Below are 18,018 nucleotides of genomic sequence, written 5' to 3'. Positions count from 1 at the left end.
CTGCCAGCACCGATATGTCACAGGTTGTGTAATCTACGAAAGTCATCGTTACTATAGCCAAGGGTTACTCGAGTTTCCTGACTCAATATTCCTGGTGACGATCATTGGCTACCTTAAGAGAGTCATAGTTACCCATCCCAGTTGCTCACGCAGTGTCTCAGTTTTGTTACTGGTGCCAGACTGCCAGAACGGATTTGTCACCAGTTGTGAACCGTAAGAAAGTCATTGTTACTATTGCAAGGCGTTCCTCGAGTTATCTGAGTCAATACTCCAGGTATTGAGTCATTGGCCTATTACGAGAGTCATAGTTACTCGTCACAGTTGCTCACCCAGATTCATATATTTTGTTACTGTGGCCAGTCTGCCAGAACCGATATGTCACTAGTTGTGTATCTTAAGTGAGTCATCGTAATGCCTGCCATTGATTACTAGCCTTTACTGATGCAGTCCTCCAGGTGACGCTGCACTAGCTACCTTGAGTGCGTCATAGCTCCTCGTCCTAATTTCGCAGCCAGTTTCAAGTTTCTTGTTACTGTGGCCAGTCTGCCAGCACCGATATGTCACAGGTTGTGTAATCTACGAAAGTCATCGTTACTATAGCCAAGGGTTACTCGAGTTTCCTGACTCAATATTCCTGGTGACGATCATTGGCTACCTTAAGAGAGTCATAGTTACCCATCCCAGTTGCTCACGCAGTGTCTCAGTTTTGTTACTGGTGCCAGACTGCCAGAACGGATTTGTCACCAGTTGTGAACCGTAAGAAAGTCATTGTTACTATTGCAAGGCGTTCCTCGAGTTATCTGAGTCAATACTCCAGGTATTGAGTCATTGGCCTATTACGAGAGTCATAGTTACTCGTCACAGTTGCTCACCCAGATTCATATATTTTGTTACTGTGGCCAGTCTGCCAGAACCGATATGTCACTAGTTGTGTATCTTAAGTGAGTCATCGTAATGCCTGCCATTGATTACTAGCCTTTACTGATGCAGTCCTCCAGGTGACGCTGCACTAGCTACCTTGAGTGCGTCATAGCTCCTCGTCCTAATTTCGCAGCCAGTTTCAAGTTTCTTGTTACTGTGGCCAGTCTGCCAGCACCGATATGTCACAGGTTGTGTAATCTACGAAAGTCATCGTTACTATAGCCAAGGGTTACTCGAGTTTCCTGACTCAATATTCCTGGTGACGATCATTGGCTACCTTAAGAGAGTCATAGTTACCCATCCCAGTTGCTCACGCAGTGTCTCAGTTTTTTTACTGGTGCCAGACTGCCAGAACGGATTTGTCACCAGTTGTGAACCGTAAGAAAGTCATTGTTACTATTGCAAGGCGTTCCTCGAGTTATCTGAGTCAATACTCCAGGTATTGAGTCATTGGCCTATTACGAGAGTCATAGTTACTCGTCACAGTTGCTCACCCAGATTCATATATTTTGTTACTGTGGCCAGTCTGCCAGAACCGATATGTCACTAGTTGTGTATCTTAAGTGAGTCACCGTTATGCCTGCCAGGGATTACTAGCCTTTACTGATGCAGTCCTCCAGGTGTCACCGCACTTGCTACCTTGAGTGCGTCATAGCTCCTCGTCCTAATTTCGCAGCCAGTTTCACGTTTCTTGTTACGTGGCGTCTGCCAGAAGCGATACGACACTAGTTGTGTGTCATATGAGAGTCATAGTCACTCCTTTCAGAGTGTACTCCACCTGGTGACGAATCGTCGGTTACCTCAGAAGGGTAATAGATATTCCTGTCGGTTGACCACCCAAATTAAAATACATTGTAACTGTGGCCAGTCTGCCAGCATCGATATGTCGCAGGTTGTGTAATCTACGAAAGTCATCGTTCTATAACCAAGGGTTACTCGAAATTCCTGATTCAATATTCCTGGTGACGATCATTGGCTACCTTAAGAGAGTCATAGTTACCCATCCCAGTTGCTCACGCTGTGTCTCATTTTTGTTACTGGTGCCAGACTGCCAGAACGGATTTGTCACCAGTTGTGAACCGTAAGAAAGTCATTGTTACTATTGCAAGGCGTTCCTCGAGTTATCTGAGTCAATACTCCAGGTATTGAGTCATTGGCCTATTACGAGAGTCATAGTTACTCGTCACAGTTGCTCACCCAGATTCATATATTTTGTTACTGTGGCCAGTCTGCCAGAACCGATATGACACTAGTTGTGTATCTTAAGTGAGTCATCGTAATGCCTGCCATTGATTACTAGCCTTTACTGATGCAGTCCTCCAGGTGACGCTGCACTAGCTACCTTGAGTGCGTCATAGCTCCTCGTCCTAATTTCGCAGCCAGTTTCAAGTTTCTTATTACTGTGGCCAGTCTGCCAGCACCGATATGTCACAGGTTGTGTGATCTACGAAAGTCATCGTTACTATAGCCAAGGGTTACTCGAGTTTCCTGACTCAATATTCCTGGTGACGATCATTGGCTACCTTAAGAGAGTCATAGTTACCCATCCCTGTTGCTCACGCAGTGTCTCAGTTTTGTTACTGGTGCCAGACTGCCAGAACGGATTTGTCACCAGTTGTGAACCGTAAGAAAGTCATTGTTACTATTGCAAGGCGTTCCTCGAGTTATCTGAGTCAATACTCCAGGTATTGAGTCATTGGCCTATTACGAGAGTCATAGTTACTCGTCACAGTTGCTCACCCAGATTCATATATTTTGTTACTGTGGCCAGTCTGCCAGAACCGATATGTCACTAGTTGTGTATCTTAAGTGAGTCATCGTAATGCCTGCCATTGATTACTAGCCTTTACTGATGCAGTCCTCCAGGTGACGCTGCACTAGCTACCTTGTGTGCGTCATAGCTCCTCGTCCTAATTTCGCAGCCAGTTTCAAGTTTCTTGTTACTGTGGCCAGTCTGCCAGCACCGATATGTCACAGGTTGTGTAATCTACGAAAGTCATCGTTACTATAGCCAAGGGTTACTCGAGTTTCCTGACTCAATATTCCTGGTGACGATCATTGGCTACCTTAAGAGAGTCATAGTTACCCATCCCAGTTGCTCACTCAGTGTCTCATTTTTGTTACTGGTGCCAGACTGCCAGAACGGATTTGTCACCAGTTGTGAACCGTAAGAAAGTCATTGTTACTATTGCAAGGCGTTCCTCGAGTTATCTGAGTCAATACTCCAGGTATTGAGTCATTGGCCTATTACGAGCGTCATAGTTACTCGTCACAGTTGCTCACCCAGATTCATATATTTTGTTACTGTGGCCAGTCTGCCAGAACCGATATGTCACTAGTTGTGTATCTTAAGTGAGTCACCGTTATGCCTGCCAGGGATTACTAGCCTTTACTGATGCAGTCCTCCAGGTGTCGCTGCACTTGCTACCTTGAGTGCGTCATAGCTCCTCGTCCTAATTTCGCAGCCAGTTTCACGTTTCTTGTTACGTGGCGTCTGCCAGAAGCGATACGACACTAGTTGTGTGTCATATGAGAGTCATAGTCACTCCTTTCAGAGTGTACTCCACCTGGTGACGAATGGTCGGTTACCTCAGAAGGGTAATAGATATTCCTGTCGGTTGACCACCCAAATTAAAATACATTGTAACTGTGGCCAGTCTGCCAGCATCGATATGTCACAGGTTGTGTAATCTACGAAAGTCATCGTTCTATAACCAAGGGTTACTCGAAATTCCTGATTCAATATTCCTGGTGACGATCATTGGCTACCTTAAGAGAGTCATAGTTACCCATCCCAGTTGCTAACGCTGTGTCTCATTTTTGTTACTGGTGCCAGACTGCCAGAACGGATTTGTCACCAGTTGTGAACCGTAAGAAAGTCATTGTTACTATTGCAAGGCGTTCCTCAAGTTATCTGAGTCAATACTCCAGGTATTGAGTCATTGGCCTATTACGAGAGTCATAGTTACTCGTCACAGTTGCTCACCCAGATTCATATATTTTGTTACTGTGGCCAGTCTGCCAGAACCGATATGTCACTAGTTGTGTATCTTAAGTGAGTCATCGTAATGCCTGCCATTGATTACTAGCCTTTACTGATGCAGTCCTCCAGGTGACGCTGCATCAGCTACCTTGTGTGCGTCATAGCTCCTCGTCCTAATTTCGCAGCCAGTTTCAAGTTTCTTGTTACTGTGGCCAGTCTGCCAGCACCGATATGTCACAGGTTGTGTTATCTACGAAAGTCATCTTTACTATAGCCAAGGGTTACTCGAGTTTCCTGACTCAATATTCCTGGTGACGATCATTGGCTACCTTAAGAGAGTCATAGTTACCCATCCCAGTTGCTCACGCAGTGTCTCAGTTTTGTTACTGGTGCCAGACTGCCAGAACGGATTTGTCACCAGTTGTGAACCGTAAGAAAGTCATTGTTACTATTGCAAGGCGTTCCTCGAGTTATCTGAGTCAATACTCCAGGTATTGAGTCATTGGCCTATTACGAGAGTCATAGTTACTCGTCACAGTTGCTCACCCAGATTCATATATTTTGTTACTGTGGCCAGTCTGCCAGAACCGATATGTCACTAGTTGTGTATCTTAAGTGAGTCACCGTTATGCCTGCCAGGGATTACTAGCCTTTACTGATGCAGTCCTCCAGGTGTCGCTGCACTTGCTACCTTGAGTGCGTCATAGCTCCTCGTCCTAATTTCGCAGCCAGTTTCACGTTTCTTGTTACGTGGCGTCTGCCAGAAGCGATACGACACTAGTTGTGTGTCATATGAGAGTCATAGTCACTCCTTTCAGAGTGTACTCCACCTGGTGACGAATGGTCGGTTACCTCAGAAGGGTAATAGATATTCCTGTCGGTTGACCACCCAAATTAAAATACATTGTAACTGTGGCCAGTCTGCCAGCATCGATATGTCACAGGTTGTGTAATCTACGAAAGTCATCGTTCTATAACCAAGGGTTACTCGAAATTCCTGATTCAATATTCCTGGTGACGATCATTGGCTACCTTAAGAGAGTCATAGTTACCCATCCCAGTTGCTCACGCTGTGTCTCATTTTTGTTACTGGTGCCAGACTGCCAGAACGGATTTGTCACCAGTTGTGAACCGTAAGAAAGTCATTGTTACTATTGCAAGGCGTTCCTCGAGTTATCTGAGTCAATACTCCAGGTATTGAGTCATTGGCCTATTACGAGAGTCATAGTTACTCGTCACAGTTGGTCACCCAGATTCATATATTTTGTTACTGTGGCCAGTCTGCCAGAACCGATATGACGTTGTGTATCTTAAGTGAGTAATCGTAATGCCAGCCAGGGTTTACTAGCCTTTACTGATGCAGTCCTCCAGGTGACGCATCACTAGCTACCTTGAGTGCGTCATAGCTCCTCGTCCTAATTTCGCAGCCAGTTTCACGTTTCTTGTTACTGTGGCCAGTCTGCCAGCACCAATATGTCACAGGTTGTGTAATCTACGAAAGTCATCGTTACTATAGCCAAGGGTTACTCGAGTTTCCTGACTCAATATTCCTGGTGACGATCATTGGCTACCTTAAGAGAGTCATAGTTACCCATCCCAGTTGCTCACGCAGTGTCTCAGTTTTGTTACTGGTGCCAGACTGCCAGAACGGATTTGTCACCAGTTGTGAACCGTAAGAAAGTCATTGTTACTATTGCAAGGCGTTCCTCGAGTTATCTGAGTCAATACTCCAGGTACTGAGTCATTGGCCTATTACGAGAGTCATAGTTACTCGTCACAGTTGCTCACCCAGATTCATATATTTTGTTACTGTGGCCAGTCTGCCAGAACCGATATGTCACTAGTTGTGTATCTTAAGTGAGTCATCGTAATGCCTGCCATTGATTACTAGCCTTTACTGATGCAGTCCTCCAGGTGACGCTGCACTAGCTACCTTGAGTGCGTCATAGCTCCTCGTCCTAATTTCGCAGCCAGTTTCAAGTTTCTTGTTACTGTGGCCAGTCTGCCAGCACCGATATGTCACAGGTTGTGTAATCTACGAAAGTCATCGTTACTATAGCCAAGGGTTACTCGAGTTTCCTGACTCAATATTCCTGGTGACGATCATTGGCTACCTTAAGAGAGTCATAGTTACCCATCCCAGTTGCTCACGCAGTGTCTCAGTTTTGTTACTGGTGCCAGACTGCCAGAACGGATTTGTCACCAGTTGTGAACCGTAAGAAAGTCATTGTTACTATTGCAAGGCGTTCCTCGAGTTATCTGAGTCAATACTCCAGGTATTGAGTCATTGGCCTATTACTAGAGTCATAGTTACTCGTCACAGTTGCTCACCCAGATTCATATATTTTGTTACTGTGGCCAGTCTGCCAGAACCGATATGTCACTAGTTGTGTATCTTAAGTGAGTCACCGTTATGCCTGCCAGGGATTACTAGCCTTTACTGATGCAGTCCTCCAGGTGTCACCGCACTTGCTACCTTGAGTGCGTCATAGCTCCTCGTCCTAATTTCGCAGCCAGTTTCACGTTTCTTGTTACGTGGCGTCTGCCAGAAGCGATACGACACTAGTTGTGTGTCATATGAGAGTCATAGTCACTCCTTTCAGAGTGTACTCCACCTGGTGACGAATCGTCGGTTACCTCAGAAGGGTAATAGATATTCCTGTCGGTTGACCACCCAAATTAAAATACATTGTAACTGTGGCCAGTCTGCCAGCATCGATATGTCGCAGGTTGTGTAATCTACGAAAGTCATCGTTCTATAACCAAGGGTTACTCGAAATTCCTGATTCAGTATTCCTGGTGACGATCATTGGCTACCTTAAGAGAGTCATAGTTACCCATCCCAGTTGCTCACGCTGTGTCTCATGTTTGTTACTGGTGCCAGACTGCCAGAACGGATTTGTCACCAGTTGTGAACCGTAAGAAAGTCATTGTTACTATTGCAAGGCGTTCCTCGAGTTATCTGAGTCAATACTCCAGGTATTGAGTCATTGGCCTATTACGAGAGTCATAGTTACTCGTCACAGTTGCTCACCCAGATTCATATATTTTGTTACTGTGGCCAGTCTGCCAGAACCGATATGACACTAGTTGTGTATCTTAAGTGAGTCATCGTAATGCCTGCCATTGATTACTAGCCTTTACTGATGCAGTCCTCCAGGTGACGCTGTACTAGCTACCTTGAGTGCGTCATAGCTCCTCGTCCTAATTTCGCAGCCAGTTTCAAGTTTCTTGTTACTGTGGCCAGTCTGCCAGCACCGATATGTCACAGGTTGTGTAATCTACGAAAGTCATCGTTACTATAGCCAAGGGTTACTCGAGTTTCCTGACTCAATATTCCTGGTGACGATCATTGGCTACCTTAAGAGAGTCATAGTTACCCATCCCTGTTGCTCACGCAGTGTCTCAGTTTTGTTACTGGTGCCAGACTGCCAGAACGGATTTGTCACCAGTTGTGAACCGTAAGAAAGTCATTGTTACTATTGCAAGGCGTTCCTCGAGTTATCTGAGTCAATACTCCAGGTATTGAGTCATTGGCCTATTACGAGAGTCATAGTTACTCGTCACAGTTGCTCACCCAGATTCATATATTTTGTTACTGTGGCCAGTCTGCCAGAACCGATATGTCACTAGTTGTGTATCTTAAGTGAGTCATCGTAATGCCTGCCATTGATTACTAGCCTTTACTGATGCAGTCCTCCAGGTGACGCTGCACTAGCTACCTTGAGTGCGTCATAGCTCCTCGTCCTAATTTCGCAGCCAGTTTCAAGTTTCTTGTTACTGTGGCCAGTCTGCCAGCACCGATATGTCACAGGTTGTGTAATCTACGAAAGTCATCGTTACTATAGCCAAGGGTTACTCGAGTTTCCTGACTCAATATTCCTGGTGACGATCATTGGCTACCTTAAGAGAGTCATAGTTACCCATCCCAGTTGCTCACGCAGTGTCTCAGTTTTGTTACTGGTGCCAGACTGCCAGAACGGATTTGTCACCAGTTGTGAACCGTAAGAAAGTCATTGTTACTATTGCAAGGCGTTCCTCGAGTTATCTGAGTCAATACTCCAGGTATTGAGTCATTGGCCTATTACTAGAGTCATAGTTACTCGTCACAGTTGCTCACCCAGATTCATATATTTTGTTACTGTGGCCAGTCTGCCAGAACCGATATGTCACTAGTTGTGTATCTTAAGTGAGTCACCGTTATGCCTGCCAGGGATTACTAGCCTTTACTGATGCAGTCCTCCAGGTGTCACCGCACTTGCTACCTTGAGTGCGTCATAGCTCCTCGTCCTAATTTCGCAGCCAGTTTCACGTTTCTTGTTACGTGGCGTCTGCCAGAAGCGACACGACACTAGTTGTGTGTCATATGAGAGTCATAGTCACTCCTTTCAGAGTGTACTCCACCTGGTGACGAATCGTCGGTTACCTCAGAAGGGTAATAGATATTCCTGTCGGTTGACCACCCAAATTAAAATACATTGTAACTGTGGCCAGTCTGCCAGCATCGATATGTCGCAGGTTGTGTAATCTACGAAAGTCATCGTTCTATAACCAAGGGTTACTCGAAATTCCTGATTCAATATTCCTGGTGACGATCATTGGCTACCTTAAGAGAGTCATAGTTACCCATCCCAGTTGCTCACGCTGTGTCTCATGTTTGTTACTGGTGCCAGACTGCCAGAACGGATTTGTCACCAGTTGTGAACCGTAAGAAAGTCATTGTTACTATTGCAAGGCGTTCCTCGAGTTATCTGAGTCAATACTCCAGGTATTGAGTCATTGGCCTATTACGAGAGTCATAGTTACTCGTCACAGTTGGTCACCCAGATTCATATATTTTGTTACTGTGGCCAGTCTGCCAGAACCGATATGACGTTGTGTATCTTAAGTGAGTAATCGTAATGCCAGCCAGGGATTACTAGCCTTTACTGATGCAGTCCTCCAGGTGACGCTGCACTAGCTACCTTGAGTGCGTCATAGCTCCTCGTCCTAATTTCGCAGCCAGTTTCAAGTTTCTTGTTACTGTGGCCAGTCTGCCAGCACCGATATGTCACAGGTTGTGTAATCTACGAAAGTCATCGTTACTATAGCCAAGGGTTACTCGAGTTTCCTGACTCAATATTCCTGGTGACGATCATTGGCTACCTTAAGAGAGTCATAGTTACCCATCCCTGTTGCTCACGCAGTGTCTCAGTTTTGTTACTGGTGCCAGACTGCCAGAACGGATTTGTCACCAGTTGTGAACCGTAAGAAAGTCATTGTTACTATTGCAAGGCGTTCCTCGAGTTATCTGAGTCAATACTCCAGGTATTGAGTCATTGGCCTATTACGAGAGTCATAGTTACTCGTCACAGTTGCTCACCCAGATTCATATATTTTGTTACTGTGGCCAGTCTGCCAGAACCGATATGTCACTAGTTGTGTATCTTAAGTGAGTCATCGTAATGCCTGCCATTGATTACTAGCCTTTACTGATGCAGTCCTCCAGGTGACGCTGCACTAGCTACCTTGAGTGCGTCATAGCTCCTCGTCCTAATTTCGCAGCCAGTTTCAAGTTTCTTGTTACTGTGGCCAGTCTGCCAGCACCGATATGTCACAGGTTGTGTAATCTACGAAAGTCATCGTTACTATAGCCAAGGGTTACTCGAGTTTCCTGACTCAATATTCCTGGTGACGATCATTGGCTACCTTAAGAGAGTCATAGTTACCCATCCCAGTTGCTCACGCAGTGTCTCAGTTTTGTTACTGGTGCCAGACTGCCAGAACGGATTTGTCACCAGTTGTGAACCGTAAGAAAGTCATTGTTACTATTGCAAGGCGTTCCTCGAGTTATCTGAGTCAATACTCCAGGTATTGAGTCATTGGCCTATTACTAGAGTCATAGTTACTCGTCACAGTTGCTCACCCAGATTCATATATTTTGTTACTGTGGCCAGTCTGCCAGAACCGATATGTCACTAGTTGTGTATCTTAAGTGAGTCACCGTTATGCCTGCCAGGGATTACTAGCCTTTACTGATGCAGTCCTCCAGGTGTCACCGCACTTGCTACCTTGAGTGCGTCATAGCTCCTCGTCCTAATTTCGCAGCCAGTTTCACGTTTCTTGTTACGTGGCGTCTGCCAGAAGCGACACGACACTAGTTGTGTGTCATATGAGAGTCATAGTCACTCCTTTCAGAGTGTACTCCACCTGGTGACGAATCGTCGGTTACCTCAGAAGGGTAATAGATATTCCTGTCGGTTGACCACCCAAATTAAAATACATTGTAACTGTGGCCAGTCTGCCAGCATCGATATGTCGCAGGTTGTGTAATCTACGAAAGTCATCGTTCTATAACCAAGGGTTACTCGAAATTCCTGATTCAATATTCCTGGTGACGATCATTGGCTACCTTAAGAGAGTCATAGTTACCCATCCCAGTTGCTCACGCTGTGTCTCATGTTTGTTACTGGTGCCAGACTGCCAGAACGGATTTGTCACCAGTTGTGAACCGTAAGAAAGTCATTGTTACTATTGCAAGGCGTTCCTCGAGTTATCTGAGTCAATACTCCAGGTATTGAGTCATTGGCCTATTACGAGAGTCATAGTTACTCGTCACAGTTGCTCACCCAGATTCATATATTTTGTTACTGTGGCCAGTCTGCCAGAACCGATATGACACTAGTTGTGTATCTTAAGTGAGTCATCGTAATGCCTGCCATTGATTACTAGCCTTTACTGATGCAGTCCTCCAGGTGACGCTGCACTAGCTACCTTGAGTGCGTCATAGCTCCTCGTCCTAATTTCGCAGCCAGTTTCAAGTTTCTTGTTACTGTGGCCAGTCTGCCAGCACCGATATGTCACAGGTTGTGTAATCTACGAAAGTCATCGTTACTATAGCCAAGGGTTACTCGAGTTTCCTGACTCAATATTCCTGGTGACGATCATTGGCTACCTTAAGAGAGTCATAGTTACCCATCCCTGTTGCTCACGCAGTGTCTCAGTTTTGTTACTGGTGCCAGACTGCCAGAACGGATTTGTCACCAGTTGTGAACCGTAAGAAAGTCATTGTTACTATTGCAAGGCGTTCCTCGAGTTATCTGAGTCAATACTCCAGGTATTGAGTCATTGGCCTATTACGAGAGTCATAGTTACTCGTCACAGTTGCTCACCCAGATTCATATATTTTGTTACTGTGGCCAGTCTGCCAGAACCGATATGTCACTAGTTGTGTATCTTAAGTGAGTCATCGTAATGCCTGCCATTGATTACTAGCCTTTACTGATGCAGTCCTCCAGGTGACGCTGCACTAGCTACCTTGAGTGCGTCATAGCTCCTCGTCCTAATTTCGCAGCCAGTTTCAAGTTTCTTGTTACTGTGGCCAGTCTGCCAGCACCGATATGTCACAGGTTGTGTAATCTACGAAAGTCATCGTTACTATAGCCAAGGGTTACTCGAGTTTCCTGACTCAATATTCCTGGTGACGATCATTGGCTACCTTAAGAGAGTCATAGTTACCCATCCCTGTTGCTCACGCAGTGTCTCAGTTTTGTTACTGGTGCCAGACTGCCAGAACGGATTTGTCACCAGTTGTGAACCGTAAGAAAGTCATTGTTACTATTGCAAGGCGTTCCTCGAGTTATCTGAGTCAATACTCCAGGTATTGAGTCATTGGCCTATTACGAGAGTCATAGTTACTCGTCACAGTTGGTCACCCAGATTCATATATTTTGTTACTGTGGCCAGTCTGCCAGAACCGATATGACGTTGTGTATCTTAAGTGAGTAATCGTAATGCCAGCCAGGGATTACTAGCCTTTACTGATGCAGTCCTCCAGGTGACGCTGCACTAGCTACCTTGAGTGCGTCATAGCTCCTCGTCCTAATTTCGCAGCCAGTTTCACGTTTCTTGTTACTGTGGCCAGTCTGCCAGCACCGATATGTCACAGGTTGTGTAATCTACGAAAGTCATCGTTACTATAGCCAAGGGTTACTCGAGTTTCCTGACTCAATATTCCTGGTGACGATCATTGGCTACCTTAAGAGAGTCATAGTTACCCATCCCAGTTGCTCACGCAGTGTCTCAGTTTTGTTACTGGTGCCAGACTGCCAGAACGGATTTGTCACCAGTTGTGAACCGTAAGAAAGTCATTGTTACTATTGCAAGGCGTTCCTCGAGTTATCTGAGTCAATACTCCAGGTATTGAGTCATTGGCCTATTACGAGAGTCATAGTTACTCGTCACAGTTGCTCACCCAGATTCATATATTTTGTTACTGTGGCCAGTCTGCCAGAACCGATATGTCACTAGTTGTGTATCTTAAGTGAGTCATCGTAATGCCTGCCATTGATTACTAGCCTTTACTGATGCAGTCCTCCAGGTGACGCTGCACTAGCTACCTTGAGTGCGTCATAGCTCCTCGTCCTAATTTCGCAGCCAGTTTCAAGTTTCTTGTTACTGTGGCCAGTCTGCCAGCACCGATATGTCACAGGTTGTGTAATCTACGAAAGTCATCGTTACTATAGCCAAGGGTTACTCGAGTTTCCTGACTCAATATTCCTGGTGACGATCATTGGCTACCTTAAGAGAGTCATAGTTACCCATCCCAGTTGCTCACGCTGTGTCTCAGTTTTGTTACTGGTGCCAGACTGCCAGAACGGATTTGTCACCAGTTGTGAACCGTAAGAAAGTCATTGTTACTATTGCAAGGCGTTCCTCGAGTTATCTGAGTCAATACTCCAGGTATTGAGTCATTGGCCTATTACTAGAGTCATAGTTACTCGTCACAGTTGCTCACCCAGATTCATATATTTTGTTACTGTGGCCAGTCTGCCAGAACCGATATGTCACTAGTTGTGTATCTTAAGTGAGTCACCGTTATGCCTGCCAGGGATTACTAGCCTTTACTGATGCAGTCCTCCAGGTGTCACCGCACTTGCTACCTTGAGTGCGTCATAGCTCCTCGTCCTAATTTCGCAGCCAGTTTCACGTTTCTTGTTACGTGGCGTCTGCCAGAAGCGACACGACACTAGTTGTGTGTCATATGAGAGTCATAGTCACTCCTTTCAGAGTGTACTCCACCTGGTGACGAATCGTCGGTTACCTCAGAAGGGTAATAGATATTCCTGTCGGTTGACCACCCAAATTAAAATACATTGTAACTGTGGCCAGTCTGCCAGCATCGATATGTCGCAGGTTGTGTAATCTACGAAAGTCATCGTTCTATAACCAAGGGTTACTCGAAATTCCTGATTCAATATTCCTGGTGACGATCATTGGCTACCTTAAGAGAGTCATAGTTACCCATCCCAGTTGCTCACGCTGTGTCTCATGTTTGTTACTGGTGCCAGACTGCCAGAACGGATTTGTCACCAGTTGTGAACCGTAAGAAAGTCATTGTTACTATTGCAAGGCGTTCCTCGAGTTATCTGAGTCAATACTCCAGGTATTGAGTCATTGGCCTATTACGAGAGTCATAGTTACTCGTCACAGTTGCTCACCCAGATTCATATATTTTGTTACTGTGGCCAGTCTGCCAGAACCGATATGACACTAGTTGTGTATCTTAAGTGAGTCATCGTAATGCCTGCCATTGATTACTAGCCTTTACTGATGCAGTCCTCCAGGTGACGCTGCACTAGCTACCTTGAGTGCGTCATAGCTCCTCGTCCTAATTTCGCAGCCAGTTTCAAGTTTCTTGTTACTGTGGCCAGTCTGCCAGCACCGATATGTCACAGGTTGTGTAATCTACGAAAGTCATCGTTACTATAGCCAAGGGTTACTCGAGTTTCCTGACTCAATATTCCTGGTGACGATCATTGGCTACCTTAAGAGAGTCATAGTTACCCATCCCTGTTGCTCACGCAGTGTCTCAGTTTTGTTACTGGTGCCAGACTGCCAGAACGGATTTGTCACCAGTTGTGAACCGTAAGAAAGTCATTGTTACTATTGCAAGGCGTTCCTCGAGTTATCTGAGTCAATACTCCAGGTATTGAGTCATTGGCCTATTACGAGAGTCATAGTTACTCGTCACAGTTGCTCACCCAGATTCATATATTTTGTTACTGTGGCCAGTCTGCCAGAACCGATATGTCACTAGTTGTGTATCTTAAGTGAGTGATCGTAATGCCTGCCATTGATTACTAGCCTTTACTGATGCAGTCCTCCAGGTGACGCTGCACTAGCTACCTTGAGTGCGTCATAGCTCCTCGTCCTAATTTCGCAGCCAGTTTCAAGTTTCTTGTTACTGTGGCCAGTCTGCCAGCACCGATATGTCACAGGTTGTGTAATCTACGAAAGTCATCGTTACTATAGACAAGGGTTACTCGAGTTTCCTGACTCAATATTCCTGGTGACGATCATTGGCTACCTTAAGAGAGTCATAGTTACCCATCCCAGTTGCTCACGCAGTGTCTCAGTTTTGTTACTGGTGCCAGACTGTCAGAACGGATTTGTCACCAGTTGTGAACCGTAAGAAAGTCATTGTTACTATTGCAAGGCGTTCCTCGAGTTATCTGAGTCAATACTCCAGGTATTGAGTCATTGGCCTATTACTAGAGTCATAGTTACTCGTCACAGTTGCTCACCCAGATTCATATATTTTGTTACTGTGGCCAGTCTGCCAGAACCGATATGTCACTAGTTGTGTATCTTAAGTGAGTCACCGTTATGCCTGCCAGGGATTACTAGCCTTTACTGATGCAGTCCTCCAGGTGTCACCGCACTTGCTACCTTGAGTGCGTCATAGCTCCTCGTCCTAATTTCGCAGCCAGTTTCACGTTTCTTGTTACGTGGCGTCTGCCAGAAGCGACACGACACTAGTTGTGTGTCATATGAGAGTCATAGTCACTCCTTTCAGAGTGTACTCCACCTGGTGACGAATCGTCGGTTACCTCAGAAGGGTAATAGATATTCCTGTCGGTTGACCACCCAAATTAAAATACATTGTAACTGTGGCCAGTCTGCCAGCATCGATATGTCGCAGGTTGTGTAATCTACGAAAGTCATCGTTCTATAACCAAGGGTTACTCGAAATTCCTGATTCAATATTCCTGGTGACGATCATTGGCTACCTTAAGAGAGTCATAGTTACCCATCCCAGTTGCTCACGCTGTGTCTCATGTTTGTTACTGGTGCCAGACTGCCAGAACGGATTTGTCACCAGTTGTGAACCGTAAGAAAGTCATTGTTACTATTGCAAGGCGTTCCTCGAGTTATCTGAGTCAATACTCCAGGTATTGAGTCAATGGCCTATTACGAGAGTCATAGTTACTCGTCACAGTTGCTCACCCAGATTCATATATTTTGTTACTGTGGCCAGTCTGCCAGAACCGATATGACACTAGTTGTGTATCTTAAGTGAGTCATCGTAATGCCTGCCATTGATTACTAGCCTTTACTGATGCAGTCCTCCAGGTGACGCTGCACTAGCTACCTTGAGTGCGTCATAGCTCCTCGTCCTAATTTCGCAGCCAGTTTCAAGTTTCTTGTTACTGTGGCCAGTCTGCCAGCACCGATATGTCACAGGTTGTGTAATCTACGAAAGTCATCGTTACTATAGCCAAGGGTTACTCGAGTTTCCTGACTCAATATTCCTGGTGACGATCATTGGCTACCTTAAGAGAGTCATAGTTACCCATCCCTGTTGCTCACGCAGTGTCTCAGTTTTGTTACTGGTGCCAGACTGCCAGAACGGATTTGTCACCAGTTGTGAACCGTAAGAAAGTCATTGTTACTATTGCAAGGCGTTCCTCGAGTTATCTGAGTCAATACTCCAGGTATTGAGTCATTGGCCTATTACGAGAGTCATAGTTACTCGTCACAGTTGCTCACCCAGATTCATATATTTTGTTACTGTGGCCAGTCTGCCAGAACCGATATGTCACTAGTTGTGTATCTTAAGTGAGTCATCGTAATGCCTGCCATTGATTACTAGCCTTTACTGATGCAGTCCTCCAGGTGACGCTGCACTAGCTACCTTGAGTGCGTCATAGCTCCTCGTCCTAATTTCGCAGCCAGTTTCAAGTTTCTTGTTACTGTGGCCAGTCTGCCAGCACCGATATGTCACAGGTTGTGTAATCTACGAAAGTCATCGTTACTATAGCCAAGGGTTACTCGAGTTTCCTGACTCAATATTCCTGGTGACGATCATTGGCTACCTTAAGAGAGTCATAGTTACCCATCCCAGTTGCTCACGCAGTGTCTCAGTTTTGTTACTGGTGCCAGACTGCCAGAACGGATTTGTCACCAGTTGTGAACCGTAAGAAAGTCATTGTTACTATTGCAAGGCGTTCCTCGAGTTATCTGAGTCAATACTCCAGGTATTGAGTCATTGGCCTATTACGAGAGTCATAGTTACTCGTCACAGTTGGTCACCCAGATTCATATATTTTGTTACTGTGGCCAGTCTGCCAGAACCGATATGACGTTGTGTATCTTAAGTGAGTAATCGTAATGCCAGCCAGGGATTACTAGCCTTTACTGATGCAGTCCTCCAGGTGACGCTGCACTAGCTACCTTGATTGCGTCATAGCTCCTCGTCCTAATTTCGCAGCCAGTTTCAAGTTTCTTGTTACTGTGGCCAGTCTGCCAGCACCGATATGTCACAGGTTGTGTAATCTACGAAAGTCATCGTTACTATAGCCAAGGGTTACTCGAGTTTCCTGACTCAATATTCCTGGTGACGATCATTGGCTACCTTAAGAGAGTCATAGTTACCCATCCCAGTTGCTCACTCAGTGTCTCATTTTTGTTACTGGTGCCAGACTGCCAGAACGGATTTGTCACCAGTTGTGAACCGTAAGAAAGTCATTGTTACTATTGCAAGGCGTTCCTCGAGTTATCTGAGTCAATACTCCAGGTATTGAGTCATTGGCCTATTACGAGTGTCATAGCTACTCCTCGCAGTTGCTCACCCAGATTCATATATTTTGTTACTGTTGCCAGTCTGCCAGAACCGATATGTCACTAGTTGTGTATCTTAAGTGAGTCACCGTTATGCCTGCCAGGGATTACTAGCCTTTACTGATGCAGTCCTCCAGGTGTCACCGCACTTGCTACCTTGTGTGCGTCATAGCTCCTCGTCCTAATTTCGCAGCCAGTTTCACGTTTCTTGTTACGTGGCGTCTGCCAGAAGCGATACGACACTAGTTGTGTGTCATATGAGAGTCATAGTCACTCCTTTCAGAGTGTACTCCACCTGGTGACGAATGGTCGGTTACCTCAGAAGGGTAATAGATATTCCTGTCGGTTGACCACCCAAATTAAAATACATTGTAACTGTGGCCAGTCTGCCAGCATCGATATGTCACAGGTTGTGTAATCTACGAAAGTCATCGTTCTATAACCAAGGGTTACTCGAAATTCCTGATTCAATATTCCTGGTGACGATCATTGGCTACCTTAAGAGAGTCATAGTTACCCATCCCAGTTGCTCACGCTGTGTCTCATTTTTGTTACTGGTGCCAGACTGCCAGAACGGATTTGTCACCAGTTGTGAACCGTAAGAAAGTCATTGTTACTATTGCAAGGCGTTCCTCGAGTTATCTGAGTCAATACTCCAGGTATTGAGTCATTGGCCTATTACGAGAGTCATAGTTACTCGTCACAGTTGGTCACCCAGATTCATATATTTTGTTACTGTGGCCAGTCTGCCAGAACCGATATGACGTTGTGTATCTTAAGTGAGTAATCGTAATGCCAGCCAGGGATTACTAGCCTTTACTGATGCAGTCCTCCAGGTGACGCTGCACTAGCTACCTTGAGTGCGTCATAGCTCCTCGTCCTAATTTCGCAGCCAGTTTCACGTTTCTTGTTACTGTGGCCAGTCTGCCAGCACCGATATGTCACAGGTTGTGTAATCTACGAAAGTCATCGTTACTATAGCCAAGGGTTACTCGAGTTTCCTGACTCAATATTCCTGGTGACGATCATTGGCTACCTTAAGAGAGTCATAGTTACCCATCCCAGTTGCTCACGCAGTGTCTCAGTTTTGTTACTGGTGCCAGACTGCCAGAACGGATTTGTCACCAGTTGTGAACCGTAAGAAAGTCATTGTTACTATTGCAAGGCGTTCCTCGAGTTATCTGAGTCAATACTCCAGGTATTGAGTCATTGGCCTATTACGAGAGTCATAG

Source organism: Schistocerca gregaria, chromosome 9 (genome assembly GCF_023897955.1).
Source record: "Schistocerca gregaria isolate iqSchGreg1 chromosome 9, iqSchGreg1.2, whole genome shotgun sequence".
Lineage (NCBI taxonomy): Eukaryota > Metazoa > Arthropoda > Insecta > Orthoptera > Acrididae > Schistocerca > Schistocerca gregaria.
This window is presented reverse-complemented; position numbering follows the sequence as displayed.